Genomic DNA, 10,196 nt, shown 5'->3' with positions numbered 1-10,196 from the left:
TTGTTTCTGATGTTTAATGTTTAGCCTTGTTTTGACAACTAGTTGCCCTACCTTTTTTTACGTGTCAATTCAGAGCAATTAAACAACTGCTGCCACTGTTGTCATATTCCCAGAATCCTATCTTTCTTTCCATTCTTCATCTCCTAATGTCTGTTCTCGGAACAACCAGTTCGTTGTTCTCTGCATTGTTCCTTCATGGGTGAAGCGGCATCACATGTGTTCATAGGTTATCCAAACAGAAGAGAGAATTCTCATATTGAGTCAATGACTTGATTTAAGCCATCCATCCTATAGGTTCAATGATGATAATTACAGTAAAGGAAAAACTTCAGCTACACTTTTGGGACAACAAGTATGTAAGAATGAGATGTGCTTTTGAATTTAAAATTTCTTTAAAGGTTATTTATGTATTTATTTGTCAGATAGAGAAAGAGAGAGAGAGCATGAGCAGGGGGAGTGGCAGGCAGAGGGAGAAGTAGGTTCCCTGCCAAGCAAGGAGCCTGATGCGGAACTCGGTCCCAGAGCCCTGGGATCATGACCTGAGCCAAGGGCAGATGCTTACACAAACTGAGTCACCCAGGCATCCCAAATTTAAAATTCCTATGATGGCATTGACATTTCATAATGACACATGATAAAAATAAATATGTATGCAGTTAAAACAAAAATATAAAACTCTGGCCACAAGACTGAGAGCAAAAGATTGATTCCTTCTTACTGATGTTTTTGTGAAATATTTTCAATCAGAGGCTTGGAGATTCCATAGTTTACAAGGAATATAGATTAAAATAAGTACTGAAAATCATCTCTTAAAATGAAATAGAAATATGTTCATCAAGAAATTAATAAAATCTCTGTAATTGAGAATCAAAGAATAATTCAAAATCCTTAATTAAAGGAACCCTATCCTTCTTTTAGAAATGCCCAATTTTCTATTGGTGCTCAAGCTTAAATGGAATTTATCATGTGAAATTTGCAAAAGGAAATAATGAAAAATGTACTGGCAAAGTCTACTAATATGACTTTATATTATGAATAATAATAGTTGAGTATCCCAAAATTCCAAATAACTAAGACTGCTTCTCTCCAATAACTCTGAAAGCAGTTTTTATTTTTATTATTTATTTATTTTTTTAAACATTTTATCTTATTTTATTTTTTTATTTTTTGAGAGAGGGAGAGAGGCTGGGGAAGGATAGAGGGAGAGGGAAAGAGAGAATCTTAAGCAGGCTCCATGCCCAGCACAGAGCCTGATGTAGGGCTCCATCTCATGACTCTAAGATCATGACCTGAGCTGAAATCAAGAGTCAGACGCCTAACTGAATGAGACACCCAGGCACCTTAAGTAGTTTTTATTTTCAAAGACTCAAATCTAATGAACTTTCTCATAACCTTTAAAATCCCTTTCTTCACTTAAAACACACATTGACTTATCCATATAAATTTGAAAACCAGCTTCTGATTTGCTACTGGGCCCCATAGGGACTAAACTCCCTAAACATGGGATAGCAACTGACTACGTGACCCAAAATATTTATCACGAACATGATCATCTATGTCACTGAATCAAACATTGGATGTGTGTAAGGTTATTCCTTTGTTAAATGGAATGGTAGATGCAAGACCAGAAGGTACAAACAAACTGTATAAGCAAGTGGTTCACACTCACATGGTACATATTCCTACTGCCTCAACACGTGACCCTCCGTGCACCTTAGAGCCCCATGGGAAGTCCACTCTAAACATTTGACATTTCCAGAGGAGGAAAAAGCACCCTCCTCGGGTTACAAATATGTCTGCAAGGTGTGGTAAATCATATAGCCCCATTCACGGGTGACCCTAAAAGTCTCTGATACAGAAAAATTCTCCCTATGAGCAGAGGTTTGAGAGGTATATTTGGTTGTCCACCTTGTATGGAAAGAGACGAGTGTTGTTTTTGTTTTACATATGGAATGCTTCATGAATTTGTGTGTCATCCTTGCACAGGGGCAATGCTGATCTTGTGTATTGTTCCAGTTTCAGTATCTGCTGCCAGAGCAAGCACAGAAGGAGACATCTTGAGTCATACTGATTCAGGGACACCTGGGTGGCTCAGTCATTTGGGTGCCTGACTTTGGCTCAGGTCATGATCCCAGAGTCCTGGAATCGAGTCCCACGTTGGGCTCCTTGCTGAGCAGAAAGCCTGCTTCTCTCTCTGCCTGCTGCTCCCCCTGCTTGTGCTCTCTGACAAATAAATAAATAAAATCTTTAAAAAAAGAAGAGTCATACTGATTCATGACCAATGGCTCAGTGAGTTGATTGGTATTCCAGGGCTAGGAAAAAATATAACTGGAAAATTAACAAGGAGCTCTGGATGTACTTCTAAGAATGACACAGACTAGGGGGATATAAATGCTCTTTAGGGGATAAGAGATGAGAGGGTGGAAAGCAAATGAAGTCTTGGTGTTTATACTATTGGCTCCTTATGCTGAGCTGTGAGTTGGCCATTATAATGTTTCTCTTCGTAAGGCCACAGCTCCCTTTGGTAGAATCTTTTCTGCCAGATTGTAGTAATACTTCCTGCCTCCACGGCAGTTCTCGTGGCGACAATGGCTCTCTACTGTCACTAGTCACAAGTGACTAGACTCACCAACCCTGCCCACGTTTGTTATTAGATCTCCTTAAGTATTCCATTGTTTCTTAATTGACCACAGCAACCCTGATCATAAACTGCACAGGAGTGGAAATTTTTATTGCTTTTATCCCAGCATCTAGAATGAGGTCTGTCACACCTCAGGTTTTCAATACATGTTTGTTGAATGAATATGTGTTTCATCCACTTTCCATTAAGACATTTCTAATTTCTTAAGCATCATTAATAATCAGTTTTCAAAAATGCATGATAGCTGGTGTTAAAATAGATGTGAGGAAAAAGCATAAGTTGGTATAACCTTTCTTCTGAACACTATTTGTTTGCGTTTATTAAATATTTAACATATACACATTTTAACTGCGCAAATCTACCATTTAGGCATTTGTGCCAAAGAAACAATCCTATATATGTGTAAAAGATGTATGGACGATGATGTTTGCTCTGTATTATTTATAACAGTGAAAATTGGAGACAAGCTGAACATCAATCACAAAGAGATTGATTAAATCAACATGTTATGCCCCTACAATGCAGAAAAGAATGATTTAGTTCTACAAAGCCTGACCAGATAACTGGATCAGGAGACAACTTTAAGTGTAAAAACAAGTTGTAAATAAGTAATAACCACGTTTTTTGAAAAATACAGTGTTAGCTTTAGCATACAGTCTAGAGTTAAGCGTCAGTTAATATTGGTTTTATTTGGAAGATGAGATAAGAGGGAGCTAGCTTTCAGTATCCAATCATCACTGTTGTATTTTGGTCAAATTGAACATGTACTTAACATTTTTAAAAGAAACATTTAAATATATTTACATTTAAAAGATAAACAGATGTAACTCAAGTATTTAAAAAATAACAGTCTTGTTCAGCACAGAGCATGAGGGCAATAAAATATCAATGAAGTTACAAAGCATACTACAAAACAAATATAGTTGGGTTGACCATTTCTTTTTTTTTTTTTTTTAAGATTTTATTTATTTATTTATTTGACAGAGATAGAGACAGCTAGCGAGAGAGGGAACACAAGCAGGGGGAGTGGGAGAAGAAGAAGCAGGCTCATAGCAGAGGAGCCTGATGTGGGGCTTGAACCCATAACGCTGGGATCATGCCCTGAGCCGAAGGCAGACGCTTAACTGCTGTGCCACCCAGGCGCCCTTGGGTTGACCATTTCTTTTTTTTTTTTTTTTTAAAGATTTTATTTATTCATTTGACAGAGAGAGAGACAGCCAGCGAGAGAGGGAACACAACCAGGAGGAGTGGGAGAGAAAGAAGCAGGCTCCCAGTGGAAGAGCCTGACGTGGGGCTCGATCTCAGAACTCCAGGATCACGCCCTGAGCCGAAGGCAGACGCTTAACGACTGAGCCAGCCAGGTGCCCCAGACCATTTCTTATACTGTCACATTTAGCTTTCGCATTTACAAGTTCAAGTATTTTTATCCAGAAAGGTGTATTTATTTATGTCATACGCAACTGATAAATTATTGAACACTACATCTGAAACTAATGATGTGCTTACTATACGTTGATTAATTGAATTTAAATTAAAAAAAAATGCCTCTGTCTTCATGAAAGAAGGTCAGTTGAAAAAAATATTTATTTATTTTAAAGATTTTATCTATTTGAGAGAGAGAGAGCTGGGGGGAGGGCAGAGGGCAAGGAACAAGCAGACTCCCTGCTGAGCTGGGGGGGGCGTAGTGCTCCATCCCAGAACCCTGAGATCACGACCTGAGCCAAAGGCACAGGCTTAACCAAGTGAGCCACCCAGGAGCCCCCAGAAAGCTTCATTTAATGAAAAAGAAGGGTATTTGATTATTAATAAACCAATTACATCGTTTATGGAAAATAACATTTTTTTTTAACTTCCCAAAAAGAGCCCACAGGACACCGATCAGGGTCCATGTTTGCAAAGATAAAAAACTCAGTCTGATTAAGGAGACATATCCACGACCCTCGGGAACTGTCCAACATAGAATATTCCTTTCCCAACTGGAGTAAACCCAGACTCCTTTCACGTTGGCCCCTGACCTGGCGGCAGGGGACAAACGTCCTCAGACCCCACCTACTGAGGCGGGAGGACGCGCCCAGACCCTTGCCGCCATGGCCGTTGGGGAAGCGCTAGGCGGAAGGACGCCCCTGGACGCGGGGAGCGAGGCGGTGGGATGCGCCAACGCTCAGAACTAACTACGGAGAAGCCCCCAGACGCCAGGGAGCGAGGCTTCAAGAATCGCCAAGTGAGCGGCTGCAGCGGGGCTGGGGAGGAGCAGAGAGAGCCGTCACCGCCTGCAGAGCTCCGGCCACCGCGCCCTCCGCTGGCCCAGGGCCACGCTCGCCTCACTGGACTAAGAGGAGGCTGAGAAGGGCGCTGGCAGGAGCCGTGTCCTAAGTGGTATTGGGCGGGGTGCGGACGAGGGCTTCCTAGGAAGAGTAAAGCTTTACGCGTGTGTTCATACAGATTTCACTAACTTGTTGAAGGCTCTGTTCTTTTTCCCCCATAAGACCCACTTTTAAAAATCATTGTCGTAGAAGAAGTGATTGATATTGTGAAATAATAGTGACCAGATATATGCTGAGTATATGTAATTCAGTAAAAGATGTTCCCGTGATATTACGCCTGTACGTCCCTAATTTGGTTGAAAAAAAAATCAACAAGATACTCATTGTAAGGTTTAAGCAGGATCTTCTCTGGGAATTGTGTGATTTGCTTGATAACCATTTTCTTATTTTGCATTGTGTGTACTTTTGTATATTATGTACTTTTGAAATTTACTTCTTTTCCCCTTCCTTTCCTGGGATAAACTCTGTTGGTCACAGATACTTTCCTTTATAGTACTTTTGTGCTCCATATTCGAGTGTCTTATTTACACTTCACAACCTTATGCCCAAGAGATACTTGTATCTTGACTTCTCTGGGCAGCTTTGAAACAAACAACAACAACAACAAAACCTCAAAAAAAAAAAAAAGGCACATTGATGGAGAGAGAATCCCTTTTTGTATTACAAAAATTTGAAAAACATAGGAAATGGTAACATGAACATCCATATATAGCCAGCCATGCCCTTGATTTAAGAAACCTTACTTAACTTTTGTTAAACTTAACTTTTGTCATATTTGCTTGTTTAGTTTTTGCTGAAATTTCCTAAAGTAAATTGACAAAGATAATTTTGGTGCTAAATGTGGCTCTATGCATACCTTTATAAAATCAATACATTTTCCAATATAATTCCACTTAACAACTGTAATGTATCTTAATATTCCTAATTGCCAGTCCACATTCAAATTTCCAAATTGTTCCCAATGTTCTTGACAATAGTTGCTTTTCCCAGTTGGGTTTGATGGAGGACATACCTTGTATATCTTGGTAAAGTTCAAATTTAACCACAAACACCTGGGGACTAAGAGAACCTGGACAGGAGAGACTATGGAGGACATCTTCCAACCATCTAATAAGGAAGAAACTACAAAGTAATGTCAAGTTGTAGAGGCTTATGGCAAATGTGATCTTGAATCTGGCTGGCTCACCCCACAAGATGGTCTGCCTGCAAACTTCTGAGAGGGGTGGAGTGGGCTCATGACCCAGAGGGCAGGAGCAGGAAGTCTTAGGGACGTCCCAGGCTCAACCCCCAGAGTCAGGCTCCCAGACGCAGATGGGGCAAAGCCATGTCAGGAGCAGGTGATCAGTGCAGGCCAGACAGTGCGGGGACATTGTGCCTAGACCCACCTGCAGCACACCCGGAGGAAAGCCGTTGTTGGCGGCAGGAAGGGAAAGCGTATTTATATTGCAGACTGTGAGCATGCCAGAAAGCAGAGGTGGTGGGTCTGTGGTGGAGCCCAAGTTCTGAAGCCAATAAGACCTGGGTAAATTCCAACTGTCACCTGTAAGCAGGGGCTAGGAAAGGAACCTGGGTAAGAGGTTTCTCAACTGACAATGAGGATATTAATAATGATTGCTTCATGGTGGTGTTTTGAAACTGGTTAGATAAGTCTAAGTTGTAAATCAAACAGCCTAGTTCAGGGTATTAATCCCTGAGTAAGTGACAACTGTTGTTATATTTAGAAGACACTTTGTCCCCTTTATTGGATAACTTATGTAAACCTCACAACCATTCTAACCATTCTAAGATGTTGGAATAACCATTTGCATTAAAAATAACAACCGAAGCTCAAGTTGGTGGAATGATTTGCCCAGGTCACAAGCTAGCAGTGAGAGAGTTTGGATTCAAGGGCAGGTGTGCTTTACTTCCAACCTCAGGCTTTGTGTATATATCACACCTGCTTAAAACCAGCACTGCAGACTTCAGAGCAATTAAAAGAGTGACCTGTCCCCAAATAGCCACGGATATAATGGCAAGTGAATGTAGATAGAATCTACCATGTGTCAGGTGTATTCTGGGATTTCTGGGGTTTCCTTAGATCCCTTGAGTCAAACAGAGCCTCCTAACCCCTGACGCACTGGCAGGCTATATTTTCAGTCTGAGATTATAATAAACTCCAAGAGGGTCAGCTTTGTGGGTTTCAAATTAGTTCCCTGTGGCCCATGTCCCAGTTCCTGGGAAATTTATTTTAGAGCAAATCAGCTCTTGTGAAGCAGAAAGCAAGGGGACTCTAGATAGGAATGTCCTCCTTGGAAGAGAGCACCCCTTCACCTTAGACCTCTCTCCAGAGTTTCAGAGCAGATACAGAAGAGCCCACAAAGGTCTGCACAGCCAGAAGCAGTTCTGGATCCCCCTGTCAAGAATGAGCCAGACTCGGTGATGCCACCACATTCAGAAGCCACAATACTGTGTGACAGTGGGGACTTTGGGACTTTGGGCTAACCTTGAGAAGAGCAAGGTAAGCTGGGGTGGCCTGGGTATAGCTTGCTTGGGAAAGACCACTTCATTGGACAGCTCGTGAGGGGGAGGTCTGGGGATACCTTTAACCAGGAAGCGGGCCCATGCTTTATAGATGCTGCTGTCACACATGTCCATCACCACATGGGACACTAGTGATGTTATCTTTACCTCATAGAATTTCACAGTGATGGTTCATGAAGAGTTTCCATGCTCATCTACTTTTGACTCATTTAAAACTTTGGAGAAATTGGATCTTAAATTGTCAGGGAAATGTCCAGGGCCACCTATTTGACAGATCTGCAAATCTGCAAATCAAAGACAGAGCCATTCATTTGGCCTCAGGTCCATGTTTCAGTTCATTTATCTTTATCGAAGAGTAGTAATCTTTTGTATGGCTATTCCACAGTTTATTTATCCATTTACCAGTTGATACATATTTGGATTATTTCCAGCCATAAATATTTATATACAGGTTTCTATGTGTGGACATACAACTTCATCCACTTGGTTAATACCAAGGAATGAACGGGATTGCTCAGTCTCATAATAAGTGTATGTTTAACATAATAAGAAGCTGTCAAACTTTTTCAAAGTGATTGTACCAGTTTTCATTTCTATTAGCAGCACGTGAGGGTTCTAGTTGCTCAGTATTGCCACCAGCATTTAGTGATGACAGGGTTTTTGTTTGAGGTGCTTACATTATTTTGTAATGATATTTAATTTTAGTTTTAATTTGATTTTCCTAATGTCTAATAATGACTATGTTTTTGTATGGCATCTGTTCCTTTTTTCTTATTATTATGTTATGTTATTCACCATACAGTACATCATAAGTTTTTGATGTAGTGTTCCATGATTCATTGTTTGTGTATGACACCCAGTGCTCCATGCAATACATGCCCTCCTTAATACCAATCACTGGGCTAACCCATCTTCCCACTCCCCTCCCCGAAACCTTCAGTTCGTTTCCCGGAGTCCATTGTCTCACATGGTTCGTCTCCCCCTCTGATTCCCCCCCTTCATTTTCCCCTTCCTTATCATAATGTCCTCCCTGCTATTCCTTATGTTCCACATATAAGTGAAATCATATGATAATTGTCTTTGCTTGACTTAATTCATTTAGCATAATCCCCTCCAGTTCCACCCAGGTCAATGCAAGTGTTGGGTAATCATCCTTTCTGATGGCTGAGTATTATTCCATTGTATATATGGACCACATCTTCTTTATCCATTTTGTCTGTTGAAGGGCATCTTGGCTCCTCCCACAGTTTGTGGACATTGCTGCTATGAACATTGGAGTGCATGTGGTCATTCTTTTCACTACATCTATATCTTTGGGGTAAATAACCAGTAGTGTAATTGCTGGGTGATAGGGTACCTCTATTTTTAACTTTTTGAGGAACCTCCACATTGTTTTCCAAAGTGGCTGTACCAACTTGCATTCCCACCGACAGTGTAAGAGGGTTCCCCTTTCTCCACAACCTCTCCAACATTTGTTTTTTCTTGCCTTGTCAATTTTTACATTCTAACTGGTGTAAGGTGGTATCTCATTGTGGTTTTGATTTGAATTTCCCTGATGGCTAATGATGTTGAACATTTTTTCATGTGTCTGTTAGCCATTTGTATGTTTTCTTTGGAGAAGTGTCTGTTCATGTCTCCTGCCCATTTTTTTGACTTGATTATTTGTTTTTTGGGTGTTGAGTTTGAGAAGTTCTTTATAGACCTTGGATACCAGCCCTTTATCTGTAGTGTCATTTGCAAATATATTCTCCCATTCCGTGGGTTGCCTCTTTGTTTGTTTGTTTGTTTTACCATTTCTTTGCTTCTGTGGGTTGCCTCTTAGTTTTGCTGACTGGTTGGTTCCTTTGCTGAGTAGAAGCTTTTTATCTTGATGAAGTCCCAAAAGTTCATTTTTGCTTTTGTTTCCCTTGCCTTTGGAGACGTTTCTTTTTTTTTTTTAAGAAGTAAAATTTTTACTATTTGCAGATTACATGATACTCGATATGGAAAACCATGAAGATCCCACCAAAAAACTACTAGAGCTGATCAAAGAATTCATTAAAATCACAGGGTACAATATTAGTGTGCAGAAGTCTGTTGCATTTCTATATACTATTAATGAAGCAGCAGAAACAAAACAAAACAAAAAAAGAAAACAATGCTATTTGTAATTGTTTCCAAAATAAGATACATAGAATAAACCTAACCAAAGAAGTGAAAGACTTGCACTCTGAAAACTACAAAACAAAGATGAAAGAAATTGAAGATGACAGGAAGAAATGGAAACACATTTCATGCTCATGGGTTGGAAGAACAAAGATTGTGAACATGTCTTTACTGCCAAAGCAATCCACACATTTAAAGCAATCCCTATCAAAATACCAACAGCAGTTTTTACAGAGCTCGAACAAGCAATCCAAAAATTTGTATGGAACCACAAAAGATCCCCAATAGCAAAAGCAATGTTAAAAAAGAAAAACAAAAGAGGAGGCTCCATAATTCCTGTCTTGAAGATGCATTACAAAGGTGTAGTAATCAACATCGTATGGTACTGTCACAAAATCAGACATATAGATGAATGGAACAGTATAGAAAACCCAGAAATAGACTCACATTTATATTAATGAAAACGTGGCATGTATGTTTAATTGTGTGTATATATAGATTATATATATATATATAAATATATAAAACAGAATGAGTCAGTCAGAGTAAGACAAATACCATATAAT

At 40.0% G+C, this 10,196-nt stretch overlaps 1 pseudogene; it reads right to left on the bottom strand.

Moving 5' to 3' along the window:
• Nucleotides 1-1,941: 1,941 nt before the first annotated feature.
• On the bottom strand, nt 1,942-2,042 carry LOC117797045 (annotated as a pseudogene).
• Nucleotides 2,043-10,196: the final 8,154 nt, after the last annotated feature.

Source organism: Ailuropoda melanoleuca, chromosome 17 (assembly GCF_002007445.2).
Source record: "Ailuropoda melanoleuca isolate Jingjing chromosome 17, ASM200744v2, whole genome shotgun sequence".
NCBI classification, from domain to species: domain Eukaryota; kingdom Metazoa; phylum Chordata; class Mammalia; order Carnivora; family Ursidae; genus Ailuropoda; species Ailuropoda melanoleuca.
Note: the sequence above shows the minus strand (reverse complement) of the source record. Positions and strands in the feature narration are given on the sequence as shown.